This window comes from Coffea arabica, chromosome 10c (genome assembly GCF_036785885.1).
Source record: "Coffea arabica cultivar ET-39 chromosome 10c, Coffea Arabica ET-39 HiFi, whole genome shotgun sequence".
Taxonomy (NCBI): Eukaryota; Viridiplantae; Streptophyta; class Magnoliopsida; order Gentianales; family Rubiaceae; genus Coffea; species Coffea arabica.
The window spans coordinates 30,612,308-30,630,444 of NC_092329.1; the positions used below are offsets into that span (position 1 = coordinate 30,612,308).

An 18,137-nucleotide genomic window follows, 5' to 3' on the forward strand; every position below is an offset into this window, starting at 1 on the left:
GGCCCTAGACTAGTGAGTAATCATGGAGACTAGACGATAATATGGTTGGGGCCATGGGTGCGGATCTAGGTAGGTCCAAGATTAAGAGGAGGAATAAAGGTCTGTATTCAATGAGAACCAAGGACCCGAATGTGGAGAAGGAGACCAGGTAGCTACAGCTATCAATCGTATGACTGATCTATTGTTTACTAGCCTGTTTGGTTGACCATTGAGATCAAGTACCGGGTAACTAGTAAAGGAACCTTGAAGTAAGTGAAAATAGGGCCCTGAAATGGTTCCAAAGTTCGCTTTCCCTAAATTGCTTAGAGGACCAGATCCCAAAGCTGCCGAGAACTGGTTTGAAAGAATGGAAGATATTTTTGCTGCTTCGCGTGGTCCCTACGTGGAGTGAGTTTGGGGTCAAGTGGTGTTATTGTCCGAATATGTGGGTAAGTGGTAAGGACTAGGTGCTCTTTTGGGGCGTAAGCTATGAATCATGACTGTTATAAGCATAAACCCTTTATCAGGATACTTGGGAGGAATAGATATGTACGTCGGGTAGGAATTTGTAATATGGGTGATCTACTCTTGGGACCGGCCGGCTCGAGTTGTGAATTACCTTATTGTGGATTCTTGTACTTGAGTACCAAAAAGAGGAGAGCACTAGAATAAGTGTCTGTACCTTGATGGTACTTGAGATAAGTTTTAATGGTAAAAGTCAAGGTGCGGAAGATTCTGACACTTGACCTAGTTGTTGGACTGATTGAGGGGATATATCTCGGAATTTATCATGGACTAATTTTGAAATAGTCTATTAGCGTTTCTATAGACGGTGGCTAGACTGTAGTGTACGTTGAGAAATTTGCACTGAACACCTATTTCCTTCTCCTGCGACTGTGAAGACTTGATAAGTGTTTATTTCGAATGTGAGGCGGTTTGATTACAACTACATTGATATTTCTACTCCTCTTGTGACATTCTTTCCTATACTTCCTTGACACCTATCCACTAATATCAAAGTATGGATTTGTTTTGATTGTTATAGTGTTGAGATCAAGAGTTTTGGAATTTTGTATGGGGATTGGAGAAAAGAATTGGGTTCTTTACCTGTACGCAAAAGCTTGAGATAAGGTGTGGAACTTTTGATATACAAAATACGCTTTAGGGTTTCACTATGTACATAAGTGGCAGTGGTACTTCTTGTGTTAAGACACTATAATAGAAATAAGTGGTATAGTATCTTGAAGTATTGCCCCACTTGTACTGCTTTCTCGTCTATCTCAATTGAGAATAGCTAAGTTTAATTCCTCCTCTTAAAAGTTATATGACTAGACCTTCTACGAAGCCAATCATAATTAGAGTTGCCTGGCAAGCTATTATCGATAAGTGAATCGGTGAGATGACAAAGGTGATTGATCTGCATAAGAAAATAGAGACTGTTCAAAAAGAAGTAGAGTTCCAAAAGAGATAAACTGAGTACTGGGAAAGATGATGGGAACCAAAATACCTAGAGAACATTGAACTACCGTATCAGGACATATAATTGAAAGGAAATATGAAGGGGTTCCAGAAGAGGTACAGAATAAGTTTGCATCAGTATATTTGCCTAGTTAACTAGCCATTAATGAGGTTTTGCCCAGATAAGTTATAATCATTGGACTATGCATAGTGACTTTTTTTTTATATAGCAAGATGTATTCCCTTAAGAATAGTAGAATTGGTACCGGCTGTTTTAATAAGTGTTATGAAGTATTGGTGGTTGTGCAGTATTGGATCCTTATCCCCGAGTTTATTGTCTTACTTTGGTCTTTGAGTTAAAAATTTATTGTTTGTCGCTCGAAGGGAAGAAATGATTTAATATACAGTGCATGGGTTAAAGAACCAGTAAGAATAGTAACCATTTTGTAACTCTTCTTTTATCGAGATTAAGGTTTGCGTCACATTTTTCACCTTGACTAAATCAACAATTTGACTGAATTGTCTTCATCTTCCCTCTTACTTGGCCGAACCAAGAGAGAAGAGAAACCAAAGAGAGACCTCCAACTCCAACCTCAATTTTGTACTTGAATCTGAAGTTACTCCATGGAAATGTTAACTAAGAAAGATTTCAAGGTATTGGTGGAGCGATTTTTGAGGAAGAAGCCCTGGATTTCCATCTTTCTTGAGGTTACAAGGTAACTTTGGCTAGCAATTTTCCTCTACTACCAATATAGGTAAACTAGTGGATTAAGGTAGTACTTTTGGCAGCTTATGGAAAATTTCATGGGTTGAACTAGTGTTAACCATGGTCTGATAGCTTTGTTATGACTTGCCTAAAGAAAATTCTAGCTTGTGATTAAGAGTTTCAGCTTCGGGTTTCATTTTGCTAAACTTGAGTAGAGACGGTTATATGCTTGATGTAGTGAGTTGTGGGCTTGATATTTATATGCTTGAGTTGAAGCTATTTCATGGGAAGAATGAAGCCTTGAATGGGCTAGGAAAAGTTAGTAAACACAAAGGATGTGCCGCTGAAAATTTTTCCGCAGGGAACCTTGAAAGGTTTTAGAGAATTTGTTAAATCTTGATGTAGAAAAGTCAAAATTGAGTTTCATTTATTATGTTTGAAACTAGGTTCAGAGTATCAGTATTGTTCTCAATTCCCAGGAATATCTATGATTTTTCAAAGTTGACTGAAACTGTATACGTTTTCTGTCTGTTACTGGGTGAAGCAGCAACTTTAGGTTGGAATTTAACCGACTCGTGGATTGGATCTTACAATGGTACCTTCTATAAAGTTGTAACAATTTGAATCCATATTCTGATAGTATAAAGTTTTAAGTTTTTGGACATAAGAATCTCGAGATAAGATTTTCAAATGAGATCATGCAAAACTAAAACAAAAAAAAATTCTATTTTTCCTAGGATTATTCCTACTTACATTCTCAACTTTAGGATTGGAATTGGTAAACTATTTGAGGTTGGTTTATGAGTGGAATCGAGACTTAAATGAAAGGAAAATGAGTTCTTCAAACCACCTTAGGTCGGACAGTTTACAACTTTGCATTTTGAACATCTTTTCTACTTTCTCTAAACGTATGGCTATAAGTGATACTTTTCTGTTATAAATGACTTTTGCAACATTGATTAGTAAAGACATAAGGATTATTCTTCGATGGGAACAAGCTAGTATTATATTTCGATAGGTTATACAACTATGAAACTTGTAAATTGATACATGTTCTAAATAAAGATTTGGAGCTTCAATTCCTACATAATATGGCTTTGTATTGCTGGTCTTACTAAAGCATGCGTTCACAGGACTCGAGAGAGTTAAAAAGGATATTCATCGAAAATATTTTGAACTACTCAATAATCAAGCTGAGAATTTCGAGGGCGAAATTCTTTAAGGGGGAGAGAGTGTGAGAACCCTCATTTTTAAAATACAATTTCCCCAAACTACATGCCTTGCACCAAGATTTAAACCACCTCTTATATGCTCTAGCATTATATTTCACGATGTGTTACAACAAATCCCTTGTATGGACCCTCACTTTAAAACACAATTTTCTTATTTACATGCCTTATTATAAGATCTAGACCATTTAATATATGCCCTTACAAATTATTTTCTATGTGTTATAATAATTTCCATGCATTTCATTTCAATTCATTTTACTTGAAGTAAAATATATCCTTGAGCTAGGTTGTAAATAAATCACCACTTGTAATTGTCCAAGTGTTCTTTTATTAGTGGTAGAGACTTTATGTGAGAGATTAGAGGTGTTGAATAATTATTGGTGCATTTGGAAAGGTAAGAATGGCATTAGTCAAAGAATTAAGAGAAGTTGTGTACAAGAATTAGGCCAAGTGGCAAAATCCTAGCCAAGCATCTTGTTTGACCAAAGATTAGATGAATTTTAAACCAATTTTTGCTCCATTCCTCCACCATAATTTCGTGCCCTTCTTAGCTTCCAAGAGAAGGAGAGAAACTCCATTTTAAAGCTTTCTAAACCTAGTGTGAGCTTGAGAGAAAAATCAAAAGAGAAAGATCTAGAGTTAGTGAGAAAGTTTCCTCCAATCCTTGTGGTTGTTCCAAGCTTGAAGCTTTCATTTTGGTGGATTGTTTTGGTGATTTGAGCACCTTGTAAGTAAAGTAAGTACCCTTTAATTTGGGGGTTTTATGTGTTAGATCATCTACTATAAGCTCTAATCATGAATTGCAAGTTGTTGTGGTTGGAATTGAAAGTTAACCCCTTGAATTAAACAAATAGTGGATGAATTGTTAGTATGCACACCAAGTGTTTGATGAAATGTTCAACTCTTATTCATTTATGTTTATGAGGTATTGATATGTTTTAAAACCTTATATGGTTAGATGTAATACTTGAGATGTGCAAAAGGTGAAAATAATGAGAAGAGTGAAAGTTGGGAAAGAATTAAGGATGCTGACCGAAACTGTTCAGCTTGCTGTCCGGTTTTTGCCCTGATGTTTCATGCATATTTTGGCTACAAATGTGAGTGATATATGTTGGGTTATGTGTGTAGAGGTTTTCTACAAGAAATTAGCCAATTTGGTTGAGTAATTTTTGAGTTGCAAGAAAAGGGACAAAACTGGACTACGTCCAGAAACTTTCTGTCCAGCGATGTTGTAAAGGCTATAACGTTTTACTCACTGATCTGAATTGTGTTCCGTTTGTGGCATTGGAAAATAGACTCTTAGATCTTTAAAATGGTACCTGGCTCATGTTCTGGTTCGTCCCGAGTAATCCGTGGCAAGTCGTGGAAGTCGGCTGCCCGGGCGGTACTGTTCATCCGAGGCAGTCCAGAAATTTCTTTTGGCTTCTTAATTTTGAGCCACTTAAGCTGGGATTTTGGAAATGGTTTCTTCATGACAAATTTAACCTTGGGAACCTAGTTTCCAACGCAATTGACGGAACCTAATTCTGACTCTCCTACCATGAACAGTGACCATTTTCCCGAGGCTGGTCGGGCGAGACAGTTTAACCGTAATGAAACTTTTGAGCTTCGGTGAAACCCTTCTTTTGCCGAACTTTCATGTACATACCAAACTTGTTTTCTTATCAACTTTTCCCATGGTTTGGACCTCATTTTCATGATAGATTAAGTAGCTTAGGCTACTCACTTGGTCTCTTAATAAACCTATACTTGAGTAAGGAACGAATCCAATTGTTAATGGTTTCGCTCGTTGACCTAGGTTTGGGCAACAAAGGTGATCGTAACTGAGACGTTTGATGTCAATTGCTACTTTTGCTTGACAGGTGAGTGTTTCACTACTTGCTACTTGTTATGTGGAATACTTGCATACTTGAAATCGTTGATTTGCCATTGTTTGAGCCAAACACTGTTTTAGTTAAAATCGAGACGAGTGTGTACTTTATCGCACTTGACCTTCCTTATTTTTCACTGAGGCTTTATTTACTGAATGAAGTAATATGAAATGAGATATTGCTATACATGACCGTGCTTAAGTTGCGTGGATGACATTCCGCCAACTACTGTTACTGTTTGGGTACCCAACCTCATAGGTGAGTCGGTTGTATCGAGTCAGCAAGGGCTTGGTCGAGAAGGCCGATAAACCTTGAGGACTGTTTACTGTTCACTGGAAATTGAATCTTGCCTGGAGGTCCCTGGTGAAGCATAGCCGTTGTGCTTGCTTGTTGTGTTGTCCAGCACCACCAGTGATAAAATCCTCGGCTTGATACTGTTTTATTGGAATCCTTGAGCATTGGAAACTCGGATTCCTGGTATACTCGAGTATTACCAAACTACTGTTTATGGAGTGCGGGCCCGGTGGAGGGTTGTTTGGGGGACGGAGACCGGTGAAAGTGGTGTTCTACGGACCTATATACTGTTACAAGTGTTGACGGAGTGTCAACAGGAGGCAATTATGATCAAGCTCAAGTGGACCTTTGGCTTTTGAAAGCCACCCGTATCCTTGAATTGAATTGTGATTAAACTGTTATTTTACTGTACGGTGTTTAGTTGGCTATTTTGTGATTTTACGTGGCTATGTGTTTACTTGTTTACCTGGAACCTCACTGGGCTTTAGCTCACCTCATTCCCTTTGTTTTCCTTAACAGATCGGGAAGGGATTTGATCGAGGGTTTTCTTAGCTTTATTTTGCCGTTCTTGCGTTTTGAGGTTGTAACTTTCGTTTAAGCAGACTTGTAAGCTTAAATTCTTAAGGGTGATTTATATTATGTAATTTTGAGTGAAGCGTGGTAAGTTGGCATACGATGATATATGTACTAAGCTGAATTGTTGGATTAGTGATCATGTTTGAGTTAGTGTTTCAATCCCCTGCATTGTCAATGTTACATTCGTTTCATTGATGATATTAGTACTTTGAACGACTGAGTCCTGGCGAGAGATAGGCAGGCAGTCCGCTGATACCCTAGGGTTTGTCCAAGGGAGAGGTGGGGCTGTCACAGTTGGTATCAGAGATTAGGTTTCCGATCTTTGTAGTGTATCCTAGGTTTCAAGTTTAGGATGCCGGACTGTGGGATTGGTTTGAAAGTTGAGTGACCACTGGTAGGGATAAAAATTAGAGCCTTGGCTTGAATTGGCTTGAGTGAATTAGAAATCTTTGACTTGAGGATTATATTTGACTATTTTCCTTTAAGAGTGCTTCAGGTTCCTCTACGTCTTTTGTACGATGGACGGATCTAGTGGCCCTAGCAATAGACCAGTTGGTGAGTTTTTCCGTGGGAACTTACAGATGATTAAGTATCAAATCAGGCCGAAAACGATAGAGGCTATTAAAGCCCATCTAACCGCTACAGGCATTTCGACTGCCATTATACTTATACTTACCCTAATGAAGTAGTTTTGACCATAGTGAAGGAGTGGAAGGTCCTAGCGAGGGATAATACTAGGCTTGGATTTGAAATGAATTATTTGAAGAAAACTATTGAAATGCAAGCGGAGCGGATTAAGGAACTTGAGTATGATGTGGTTAAGAGCCAGGAAAGTGAGGATTAGAGCAGAGTCCATTCAAAATATTTGTGGTGATCTGCTGGGAGAAGTGAGTGACGAGGCTTCTTACATAGGAGGCGAGATTAGAGACAAACCCGCCAGTTTGGGGGGGGTCAACTAGTCCTACGACGGATTAAGTCTCTACTCCTAGGCTACTACCTTGGATGATTTTGACTATTGCACATAGAAAGGATAGGAGAGGTTGTGGCTCGATGGTTGTACGGTTTTCTTTTGACACTTGTGCTAGGTTTTGTTTGATATGACTGTACGACTATATCTGTACTCTTGAGGCTCGTACTTGCTTGCTACTTTTGGTCCTGTTATTTAATAAATGACTGTTAGGAGCCTTTATGTATAGTGTTTTGACTGTTAACTTGGATCTTTGACTTTTGAACTTTTGACTTTTGGCTTTGACCTTATTTCGGCATTAGCCTTTAACTGCTTTTCAATTTTTACTCGTTTATCATGACTCCGATTCCATTTCTTATATGACTTTTAAATATGAATAAGCATATTGTATACCCCTATTTGCTTACCTTGTCAGTTATAATACTTGGGCCCTAGACTAGTGAGTAATCATGGAGACTAGACGATAATATGGTTGGGGCCATGGGTGCGGATCTAGGTAGGTCCAAGATTAAGAGAAGGAATAAAGGTCTGTAGTTAATGAGAACCAAGGACCCGAATGTGGAGAAGGAGACCAGGTAGCTACAGCTATCAATCGTATGACTGATCTATTGTTTACTGACCTGTTTGGTTGACCATCGAGATCAAGTACCGGGTAACTGGTAAAGGAACCTTGAAGTAAGTGAAGATAGGGCTCTGAAATGGTTCCAAAGTTCGCTTTCCCTAAATTGCTTAGAGGACCAGATCCCAAAGCTGCCGAGAACTGGTTTGAAAGAATGGAAGATATTTTTGCTGCTTCGCGTGGTCCCTACGTGGAGTGAGTTTGGGGTCAAGTGGTGTTATTGTCCGAATATGTGGGTAAGTGGTAAGGACTAGGTGCTCTTTTGGGGCGTAAGCTATGAATCATGACTGTTATAAGCATAAACCCTTTATCAGGATACTTGGGAGGAATAGATATGTACGTCGGGTAGGAATCTGTAATATGGGTGATCTACTCTTGGGACCGGCCGGCTCGAGTTGTGAATTACCTTATTGTGGATTCTTGTACTTGAGTACCAAAAAGAGGAGAGCACTAGAATAAGTGTCTGTACCTTGATGGTACTTGAGATAAGTTTTAATGGTAAAAGTCAAGGTGCGGAAGATTCTGACACTTGACCTAGTTGTTGGACTGATTGAGGGGATATATCTCGGAATTTATCATGGACTAATTTTGAAATAGTCTGTTAGCGTTTCTATAGACGGTGGCTAGACTGTAGTGTACGTTGAGAAATTTGCACTGAACACCTATTTCCTTCTCCTGCGACTGTGAAGACTTGATAAGTGTTTATTTCGAATGTGAGGCGGTTTGATTACAACTACATTGATATTTCTACTCCTCTTGTGACATTCTTTCCTATACTTCCTTGACACCTATCCACTAATATCAAAGTATGGATTTGTTTTGATTGTTATAGTGTTGAGATCAAGAGTTTTGGAATTTTGTATGGGGATTGGAGAAAAGAATTGGGTTCTTTACCTGTACGCAAAAGCTTGAGATAAGGTGTGGAACTTTTGATATACAAAATACGCTTTAGGGTTTCACTATGTACATAAGTGGCAGTGGTACTTCTTGTGTTAAGACACTATAATAGAAATAAGTGGTATAGTATCTTGAAGTATTGCCCCACTTGTACTGCTTTCTCGTCTATCTCAATTGAGAATAGCTAAGTTTAATTCCTCCTCTTAAAAGTTATATGACTAGACCTTCTACGAAGCCAATCATAATTAGAGTTGCCTGGCAAGCTATTATCGATAAGTGAATCGGTGAGATGACAAAGGTGATTGATCTGCATAAGAAAATAGAGACTGTTCAAAAAGAAGTAGAGTTCCAAAAGAGATAAACTGAGTACTGGGAAAGATGATGGGAACCAAAATACCTAGAGAACATTGAACTACCGTATCAGGACATATAATTGAAAGGAAATATGAAGGGGTTCCAGAAGAGGTACAGAATAAGTTTGCATCAGTATATTTGCCTAGTTGACTAGCCATTAATGAGGTTTTGCCCAGATAAGTTATAATCATTGGACTATGCATAGTGACTTTTTTTTTATATAGCAAGATGTATTCCCTTAGGAATAGTAGACTTGGTACCGGCTGTTTTAATAAGTGTTATGAAGTATTGGTGGTTGTGCAGTATTGGATCCTTATCCCCGAGTTTATTGTCTTACTTTGGTCTTTGAGTTAAAAATTTATTGTTTGTCGCTCGAAGGGAAGAAATGATTTAATATACAGTGCATGGGTTAAAGAGCCAGTAAGAATAGTAACCATTTTGTAACTCTTCTTTTATCGAGATTAAAGTTTGCGTCACATTTTTCACCTTGACTAAATCAACAATTTGACTGAATTGTCTTCATCTTCCCTCTTACTTGGCCGAACCAAGAGAGAAGAGAAACCAAAGAGAGACCTCCAACTCCAACCTCAATTTTGTACTTGAATCTGAAGTTACTCCATGGAAATGTTAACTAAGAAAGATTTCAAGGTATTGGTGGAGCGATTTTTGAGGAAGAAGCCCTGGATTTCCATCTTTCTTGAGGTTACAAGGTAACTTTGGCTAGCAATTTTCCTCTACTACCAATATAGGTAAACTAGTGGATTAAGGTAGTACTTTTGGCAGCTTATGGAAAATTTCATGGGTTGAACTAGTGTTAACCATGGTCTGATAGCTTTGTTATGACTTGCCTAAAGAAAATTCTAGCTTGTGATTAAGAATTTCAGCTTCGGGTTTCATTTTGCTAAACTTGAGTAGAGACGGTTATATGCTTGATGTAGTGAGTTGTGGGCTTGATATTTATATGCTTGAGTTGAAGCTATTTCATGGGAAGAATGAAGCCTTGAATGGGCTAGGAAAAGTTAGTAAACACAAAGGATGTGCCGCTGAAAATTTTTCCGCAGGGAACCTTGAAAGGTTTTATAGAATTTGTTATATCTTGATGCAGAAAAGTCAAAATTGAGTTTCATTTATTATGTTTGAAACTAGGTTCAGAGTATCAGTATTGTTCTCAATTCCCAGGAATATCTATGATTTTTCAAAGTTGACTGAAACTATATACGTTTTCTGTCTGTTACTGGGTGAAGCAACAACTTTAGGTTGGAATTTAACAGACTCGTGGATTGGATCTTACAATGGTACCTTCTATAAAGTTGTAACAATTTGAATCCATATTCCGATAGTATAAAGTTTTAAGTTTTTGGACATAAGAATCTCGAGATAAGATTTTCAAATGAGATCATTCAAAACTAAAAGAAAAAAAAAATTCTATTTTTCCTAGGATTATTCCTACTTACATTCTCAACTTTAGGATTGGAATTGGTAAACTATTTGAGGTTGGTTTATGAGTGGAATCGAGACTTAAATGAAAGGAAAATGAGTTCTTCAAACCACCTTAGGTCGGACAGTTTACAACTTTGCATTTTGAACATCTTTTCTACTTTCTCTAAACGTATGGCTATAAGTGATACTTTTCTGCTGTAAATGACTTTTGCAACATTGATTAGTAAAGACATAAGGATTATTCTTCGATGGGAACAAGCTAGTATTATATTTCGATAGGTTATACAACTATGAAACTTGTAAATTGATACATGTTCTAAATAAAGATTTGGAGCTTCAATTCCTACATAATATGGCTTTGTATTGCTGGTCTTACTAAAGCATGCGTTCACAGGACTCGAGAGAGTTAAAAAGAATATTCATCGAAAATATTTTGAACTACTCAATAATCAAGCTGAGAATTTCGAGGGCGAAATTCTTTAAGGGGGAGAGAGTGTGAGAACCCTCATTTTTAAAATACAATTTCCCCAAACTACATGCCTTGCACCAAGATTTAAACCACCTCTTATATGCCCTAGCATTATATTTCACAATGTGTTACAACAAATCCCTTGTATGGACCCTCACTTTAAAACATAATTTTCTTATTTACATGCCTTATTATAAGATCTAGACCATTTAATATATGCCCTTACAAATTATTTTCTATGTGTTATAATAATTTCCATGCATTTCATTTCAATTCATTTTACTTGAAGTAAAATATATCCTTGAGCTAGGTTGTAAATAAATCACCACTTGTAATTGTCCAAGTGTTCTTTTATTAGTGGTAGAGACTTTATGTGAGAGATTAGAGGTGTTGAATAATTATTGGTGAATTTGGAAAGGTAAGAATGGCATTAGTCAAAGAATTAAGAGAAGTTGTGTACAAGAATTAGGCCAAGTGGCAAAATCCTAGCCAAGCATCTTGTTTGACCAAAGATTAGATGAATTTTAAACCAATTTTTGCTCCATTCCTCCCCCATAATTTCTTGCCCTTCTTAGCTTCCAAGAGAAGGAGAGAAACTCCATTTTAAAGCTTTCTAAACCTAGTGTGAGCTTGAGAGAAAAATCAAAAGAGAAAGATCTAGAGTTAGTGAGAAACTTTCCTCCAATCCTTGTGGTTGTTCCAAGCTTGAAGCTTTCATTTTGGTGGATTGTTTTGGTGATTTGAGCACCTTGTAAGTAAGGTAAGTACCCTTTAATTTGGGGGTTTTATGTGTTAGATCATCTACTATAAGCTCTAATCATGAATTGCAAGTTGTTGTGGTTGGAATTGAAAGTTAACCCCTTGAATTAAACAAGTAGTGGATGAATTGTTAGTATGCACACCAAGTGTTTGATGAAATGTTCAACTCTTATTCATTTATATTTATGAGGTATTGATATGTTTTAAAACCTTATATGGTTAGATGTAATACTTGAGATGTGCAAAAGGTGAAAATAATGAGAAGAGTGAAAGTTGGGAAAGAATTAAGGATGCTGACCGAAACTGTTCAGCTTGCTGTCCGGTTTTTGCCCTGATGTTTCATGCTTATTTTGGCTACAAATGTGAGTGATATATGTTGGGTTATGTGTGTAGAGGTTGTCTACAAGAAATTAGCCAATTTGGTTGAGTAAATTTTGAGTTGCAAGAAAAGGGACAAAACTGGACTACGTCCAGAAACTTTCGGTCCAGCGATGTTGTAAAGGCTATAACGTTTTACTCACTGATCTGAATTGAGTGCCGTTTGTGGCATTGGAAAATAGACTCTTAGAGCTTTAAAATGGTACCTGGCTCATGTTCTGGTTCGTCCCGAGTAATCCGTGGCAAGTCGTGGAAGTCGGCTGCCCGTGCGGTACTGTTCATCCGAGGCAGTCCAGAAATTTCTTTTGGCTTCTTAATTTTGAGCCACTTAAGCTGGGATTTTGGAAATGGTTTCTTCATGACAAATTTAACCTTGGGAGCCTAGTTTCCAACGCAATTGACGGAACCTAATTCTGACTCTCCTACCATGAACAGTGACCATTTTCCCGAGGCTGGTCGGGCGAGACAGTTTAACCGTAATGAAACTTTTGAGCTTCGGTGAAACCCTTCTTTTGCCAAACATTCATGTACATACCAAACTTGTTTTCTTATCAACTTTTCCCATGGTTTGGACCTCATTTTCATGATAGATTAAGTAGCTTAGGCTAGTCACTTGGTCTCTTAATAAACCTATACTTGAGTAAGGAACGAATCCAATTGTTAATGGTTTCGCTCATTGACCTAGGTTTGGGCAACAAAGGTGATCGTAACTGAGACGTTTGATGTCAATTGCTACTTTTGCTTGACAGGTGAGTGTTTCACTACTTGCTACTTGTTATGTGGAATACTTGCATATTTGAAATCGTTGATTTGCTATTGTTTGAGCCAAACACTGTTTTAGTTAAAATCGAGGCGAGTGTGTACTTTATCGCACTTGACCTTCCTTGTTTTCCACTGAGGCTTTACTTACTGAATGAAGTAATATGAAATGAGATATTGCTATACATGACCGTGCTTAAGTTGCGTGGATGACATTCCGCCAACTACTGTTACTGTTTGGGTACCCAACCTCATAGGTGTGTCGGTTGTATCGAGTCAGCAAGGGCTTGGTCGAGAAGGCCGATAAACCTTGAGGACTGTTTACTGTTCACTGGAAATTGAATCTTGCCTGGAGGTCCCTGGTGAAGCATAGCCGTTGTGCTTGCTTGTTGTGTTGTCCAGCACCACCAGTGATAAAATCCTCGGCTTGATACTGTTTTATTGGAATCCTTGAGCATTGGAAACTCGGATTCCTGGTATACTCGAGTATTACCAAACTACTGTTTATGGAGTGCGGGCCCGGTGGAGGGTTGTTTGGGGGACGGAGACCGGTGAAAGTGGTGTTCTACGGACCTATATACTGTTACAAGTGTTGACGGAGTGTCAACAGGAGGCAATTATGATCAAGCTCAAGTGGACCTTTGGCTTTTGAAAGCCACCCGTATCCTTGAATTGAATTGTGATTAAACTGTTATTTTACTGTACGGTGTTTAGTTGGCTATTTTGTGATTTTACGTGGCTATGTGTTTACTTGTTTACCTGGAACCTCACTGGGCTTTAGCTCACCCCATTCCCTTTGTTTTCCTTAACAGATCGGGAAGGGATTTGATCGAGGGCTTTCTTAGCTTTATTTTGCCGTTCTTCCGTTTTGAGGTTGTAACTTTCGTTTAAGCAGACTTGTAAGCTTAAATTCTTAAGGGTGATTTATATTATGTAATTTTGAGTGAAGCGTGGTAAGTTGGCATACGATGATATATGTACTAAGTTGAATTGTTGGATTAGTGATCATGTTTGAGTTAGTGTTTCAATCCCCTGCATTGTCAATGTTACATTCGTTTCATTGATGATATTAGTACTTTGAACGACTGAGTCCTGGCGAGAGCTAGACAGGCAGTCCGCTGATACCCTAGGGTTTGCCCAAGGGAGAGGTGGGGCTGTCACATTAAGAGTGAATAATACTTATATGAACATAAGTACATTAGAGGTTTAGTGCAGTAGTGAACCAAACGCGAGAGAAATCGAGCCCTAAACGCACCAAACGAGCCCTAAGGAGGGTTGACTTTGGAGTGAATTTACACCACTCATTTTAATCTTCTCTTGGAAGCTAACCTTGATCAAATTTCACTCTTTCTTCTCTCACCAACAGCCGGCCAGCCTTCCCTCTCTCTCACTCCCTTGCTTCACAAATTTCTTCATCAAATTAACCACAAAACTTCAATCAATCTTCACCAAACTTTAAGACCATCTAGCAAACTACTTGGAGGTTGGATCTAGCTAACTAAAGGGCTGCATTTCACGGTTTCTTGGAGCCTCTTGAGGACCAAAAATTTCTGGTTTAAAGCACCAAGGAGGTATAACCCCATCCTACGCCTTAAACTTGGATTATGATGGTAGAAATACATCTTTAAGCTATTGCATGTGTATGGATGGCTTGATATTGTTGGAAAATTTGAAAAGTGGGCTCTATGAATTCCCACACTTGGGTTGTTGTTGATTAGAGGATTAATGTTAGATTTAATGGGAGTTTAGTGGTTAAAATGATGGATTTATGGAGTATTATTGTTGGAAACTCAAAGTTAAGGTCATGACAAGAAATTTCCGAAACTGCCCCTGTTTTGTTCGGCCATGATAAGGCCAATTTTTGGTGATTTATTGGCGTGAACCTGATGTTTATATGTTATGTTATATGTGTAAAAATTTTCATTGGAAAACATTAACGTTTAGATGGGCAAATGAATTTATTCGTGAACTAGGCAAGCTGGAAAATTATTTTCGGATAACCCTGTCCAGCGGTAGCATTTTGACCATAACTTTGTCCTCCGATGTCAAACTTGAGTGCCGTCAGTGGCATTCAAAACTAGACATCCATACCTTTCCAACGGTATAAAATTCGTATTCTGATTCCATGTGTAGGAGCCGACCCATTCTTTTTAAGATAGCTGTCCTGTCTCTCGGATCTGCTGGAATGGTTTGTAGAGGCAGCAACTTGAGACTCAATTTCGAGCTGGTTGCTTGCCAAATTTCAGAACATTTCCTTCTGTGAACTTTTAGTCCTATGAATGTATTTTCCAACGCCATAAACCATGCTCAATTGCGAGTTAAATTGACTGAGTTGTGACCAAAACAAGAGGACCGCCCTGTTTTGGAAAAACGTAATATTTGGACTGATTTGGGATAAAACCGGGGAGTGGTCTTATTAATTGAAATTTTGATGCTAAACCATTACCAAAGGTATCATGGATGTATCTTAGACCTTTATTTCACAAATGAACCATGGTTGGATGGCTTTCTTGGTTAAACGATTTGAATTGGGAAATGAAAGTCAAAAGGCAGATTGCCTTAGAAATTTTTCCGTAACTTTGGATGATTAGTTAACTACCTTCCCGAGGGTATTTTTCCCTGAAATTTGATAGAGAGATACCTTTCATATAGGAGTAAAATACTGCCAATTTTGGTACCAATCCAAGTTCGTTTCGATACCTAATTAAATTTCTAGTGTTGGAGGTTCAAATCTGGGAATTCTTCTCCAGTCTTGAATTTCCCCAACTTTGAGCTACCGTATCTCGGTACTCGAAACTCCGATTCTTGATCCGCTTGCTTTGATATAAACCTCACTTTCAATTCTAATTGAGTTACTAATTTCAGAGGCCGGTTTACAACGTATAAATCGTGCCGAATTCTCAAAGTTGGCCGAAATCCAACTTAATTCTGCCTTGTAAACCGAGTCTGCACCTTCAAGCTCATTTTTTAGCACTTTTCACTTCGATTCATGGAAAAGTGTCTTCTAGGAACTTATAGTACTTTCTAAGAGGTTTCCAACGGTATAAATTTTTCCAATTCTCGACTTGTGCCGAGTGAGTTACGATTTTTCAAAGATTCATAATAAAACTGAAAATTTTCCAATTTCAAGGAAATAGAGTTTTTCAAGAACTCTTTATTCTTTTGATATTATCTAAACGTTTTATCCCCGATTTCCTAGATAAAGACCTAAATACTTTTGATTATTATCAAACCCCACTCGAACCTCGATTAACGAGTAATTGAGGTTCATTTTCACGGAATTCCCTCGATTAATGCTAGTGAACGAATTATTCCTCGATATTTGGGATGTGAATGATAAATTCACTATTATTTGCTCTGGCACACACGAGAATCTTCAAGAGGATTCCCCGGTGGACGCTTGAACTTCCCTTGACCTTACTCACACCTAATATTTGGTGAGTGTCAGGTGTATGTAAACTTGTTACATGTTTAATTGTTATTAATGATTGAAAATCTTGAAAGTGGAGCCGAGTGTGTACTTTACTACACTCGTACTTATTAGAAATGAAATTTTAATGATTGAAATGCATTGAATGAATGAAATGTATTGGTATGCTAGCTGCATACGTCGTTGGAGTGAATCTCCTCGACACACAAGTGCACATGGGGGACGCCCAAATCTCATTGGCCGACCTTGGACTCGAGCCGGCATGGGCTTGGTCGGAAACCTTGGCGAACCATGAGATATATAAGCTTGACCTAATGAGAGGTCTTGCTTGGCATACTCGAATAGTATCGCCACAAACTAATGACAGGCGGGCCCGATACAGGGGTATGTAAGGTGAAAGGGGACAGGTTAAGTGGAGTTCTACGGACTAAACCTGCCCGATTGACACAGTGTCAATTCGTGGAGGTTATTGCTCGTGCAAGTGGAACTCAGCTCCTGAGAGCTACTATATCCTTGAATTGTTTCTGTTTACTTTTCCCGCTCGAATTGTTATTTATTGCAGTATTATGGCTTGACTTGTAAATTGAAATTGTTATTTGAGCAATATGCTTGCATGTGTGTTCTTGGCCTCACGAGCGTTTTGCTCACCCTGTAGATTTGTTTTCCTTAACAGGACTGGATCCGGGGACGTATTGGAGAACCCCTCTTGATGTACTTTTGTTTAAGGTTTCTATCATCATTTTGTCTATGCCTCTTGGTTTTGGGTTGTACTTCTGTATTTAGAATGTAGTACTTGGGCATGAGATGAATTTGGGTTTAAAGTTGTATTTTGAACACCCGATGTACGGGTTGGATAATAGATGACCATGGTTAACTTGAACGCTGCCGCATCACTGTGTTTATGTTTTGTACTTGTGACTATTAGATTAGTTATAAGCTTGAATGTTTTGCGTGAGTCCTGGCGAGAGTTGGGCAGGCGTCCCGCAGATACCCTTTGGTTCACCTTAGAAAGAAGTGGGGGCGTCACAGTTGGTATCAGAGTGCTAGGTTAGCGCTAGGTTAGAGATCTATATGTGAGACATATTGGATACTCTACCCTTAGAACGTGAGACCGGATAGTTAAGTTATACTTTAAAGGGTATTTGGGACATACTAATGATCGGGTTAGGCATGCATAAACGACGTTCGAACTAGATAGTGATTTAAATTTCTAACCCGAAAAGTGCTATTATTTTGCAGGGATGGAAAACGGAAATGGAGTTCTGGCAGCTAACGGGGATGGCCATGCGAATGGTCATGTAGTGCCTCCTAGGCCTATCTATTACCGAGCTTTAGCTGGGGAAGCTCGTGTACGCTACTCGTCTGATCCTCGATACCCCCGATATGCTTGTAGGGTGACTTTTGCTTACCCAAATCATGTTGTACTGGCCTTGGACGACGAGCGTCGTCAGTTGGTGACTGCCAACTTGGACTTACAGGCTGAGGTGGACGAGCTACGACAGATGGTGAGTGCTCAGGGCGAGAGGGTCGCCGAGCTTGAGGAGGTGATTGAGGGCGAGGTTGCCACATCTGCTGTGGTTAATGAGGAGCTCCGGAGCACTAGAGCTCAGCTTACTAGACTGAGAGAGGAGGTCCGTAGTCGGGCTTCCGATATTGTAGCTGATGCCACTAGACTAGTCGATGAGGCTATGGGGGTAGCCCAGGACTCTGAGGAGGATCTTGAGGAGGAGGTTCCTCCTGATAGTCCTACTGTGGACTAAGTCTAGGCAGTTTGACCACTCTTTTGACTCTTTTGACTGGTACAATTAGGATTAGTTAGGGTGACGCGAGTGCTGAGGCCATTGTATTTTGCATGCTTGTGTGGCCTACTTTTGGGCACTTGTTCTTACTTTAGTTTTCTGTGACTAAAAGTATACTTTTGAGCACCTGTGTGCTATATTTTTGTGAAT

The 18,137-nt window shown here is 38.8% G+C and overlaps 1 long non-coding RNA gene across 1 annotated transcript; it reads left to right on the forward strand.

Annotated features, from left to right (window-relative positions):
* The first annotated feature begins 11,456 nt into the window (after window positions 1-11,456).
* On the forward strand, window positions 11,457-13,615 carry LOC140016040 (uncharacterized). Its single transcript, XR_011822368.1, has 3 exons — window positions 11,457-11,622; window positions 12,685-12,748; window positions 13,571-13,615. It is a non-coding gene; the product is annotated as an uncharacterized lncRNA (long non-coding RNA).
* The last annotated feature ends 4,522 nt before the right edge of the window (window positions 13,616-18,137 follow it).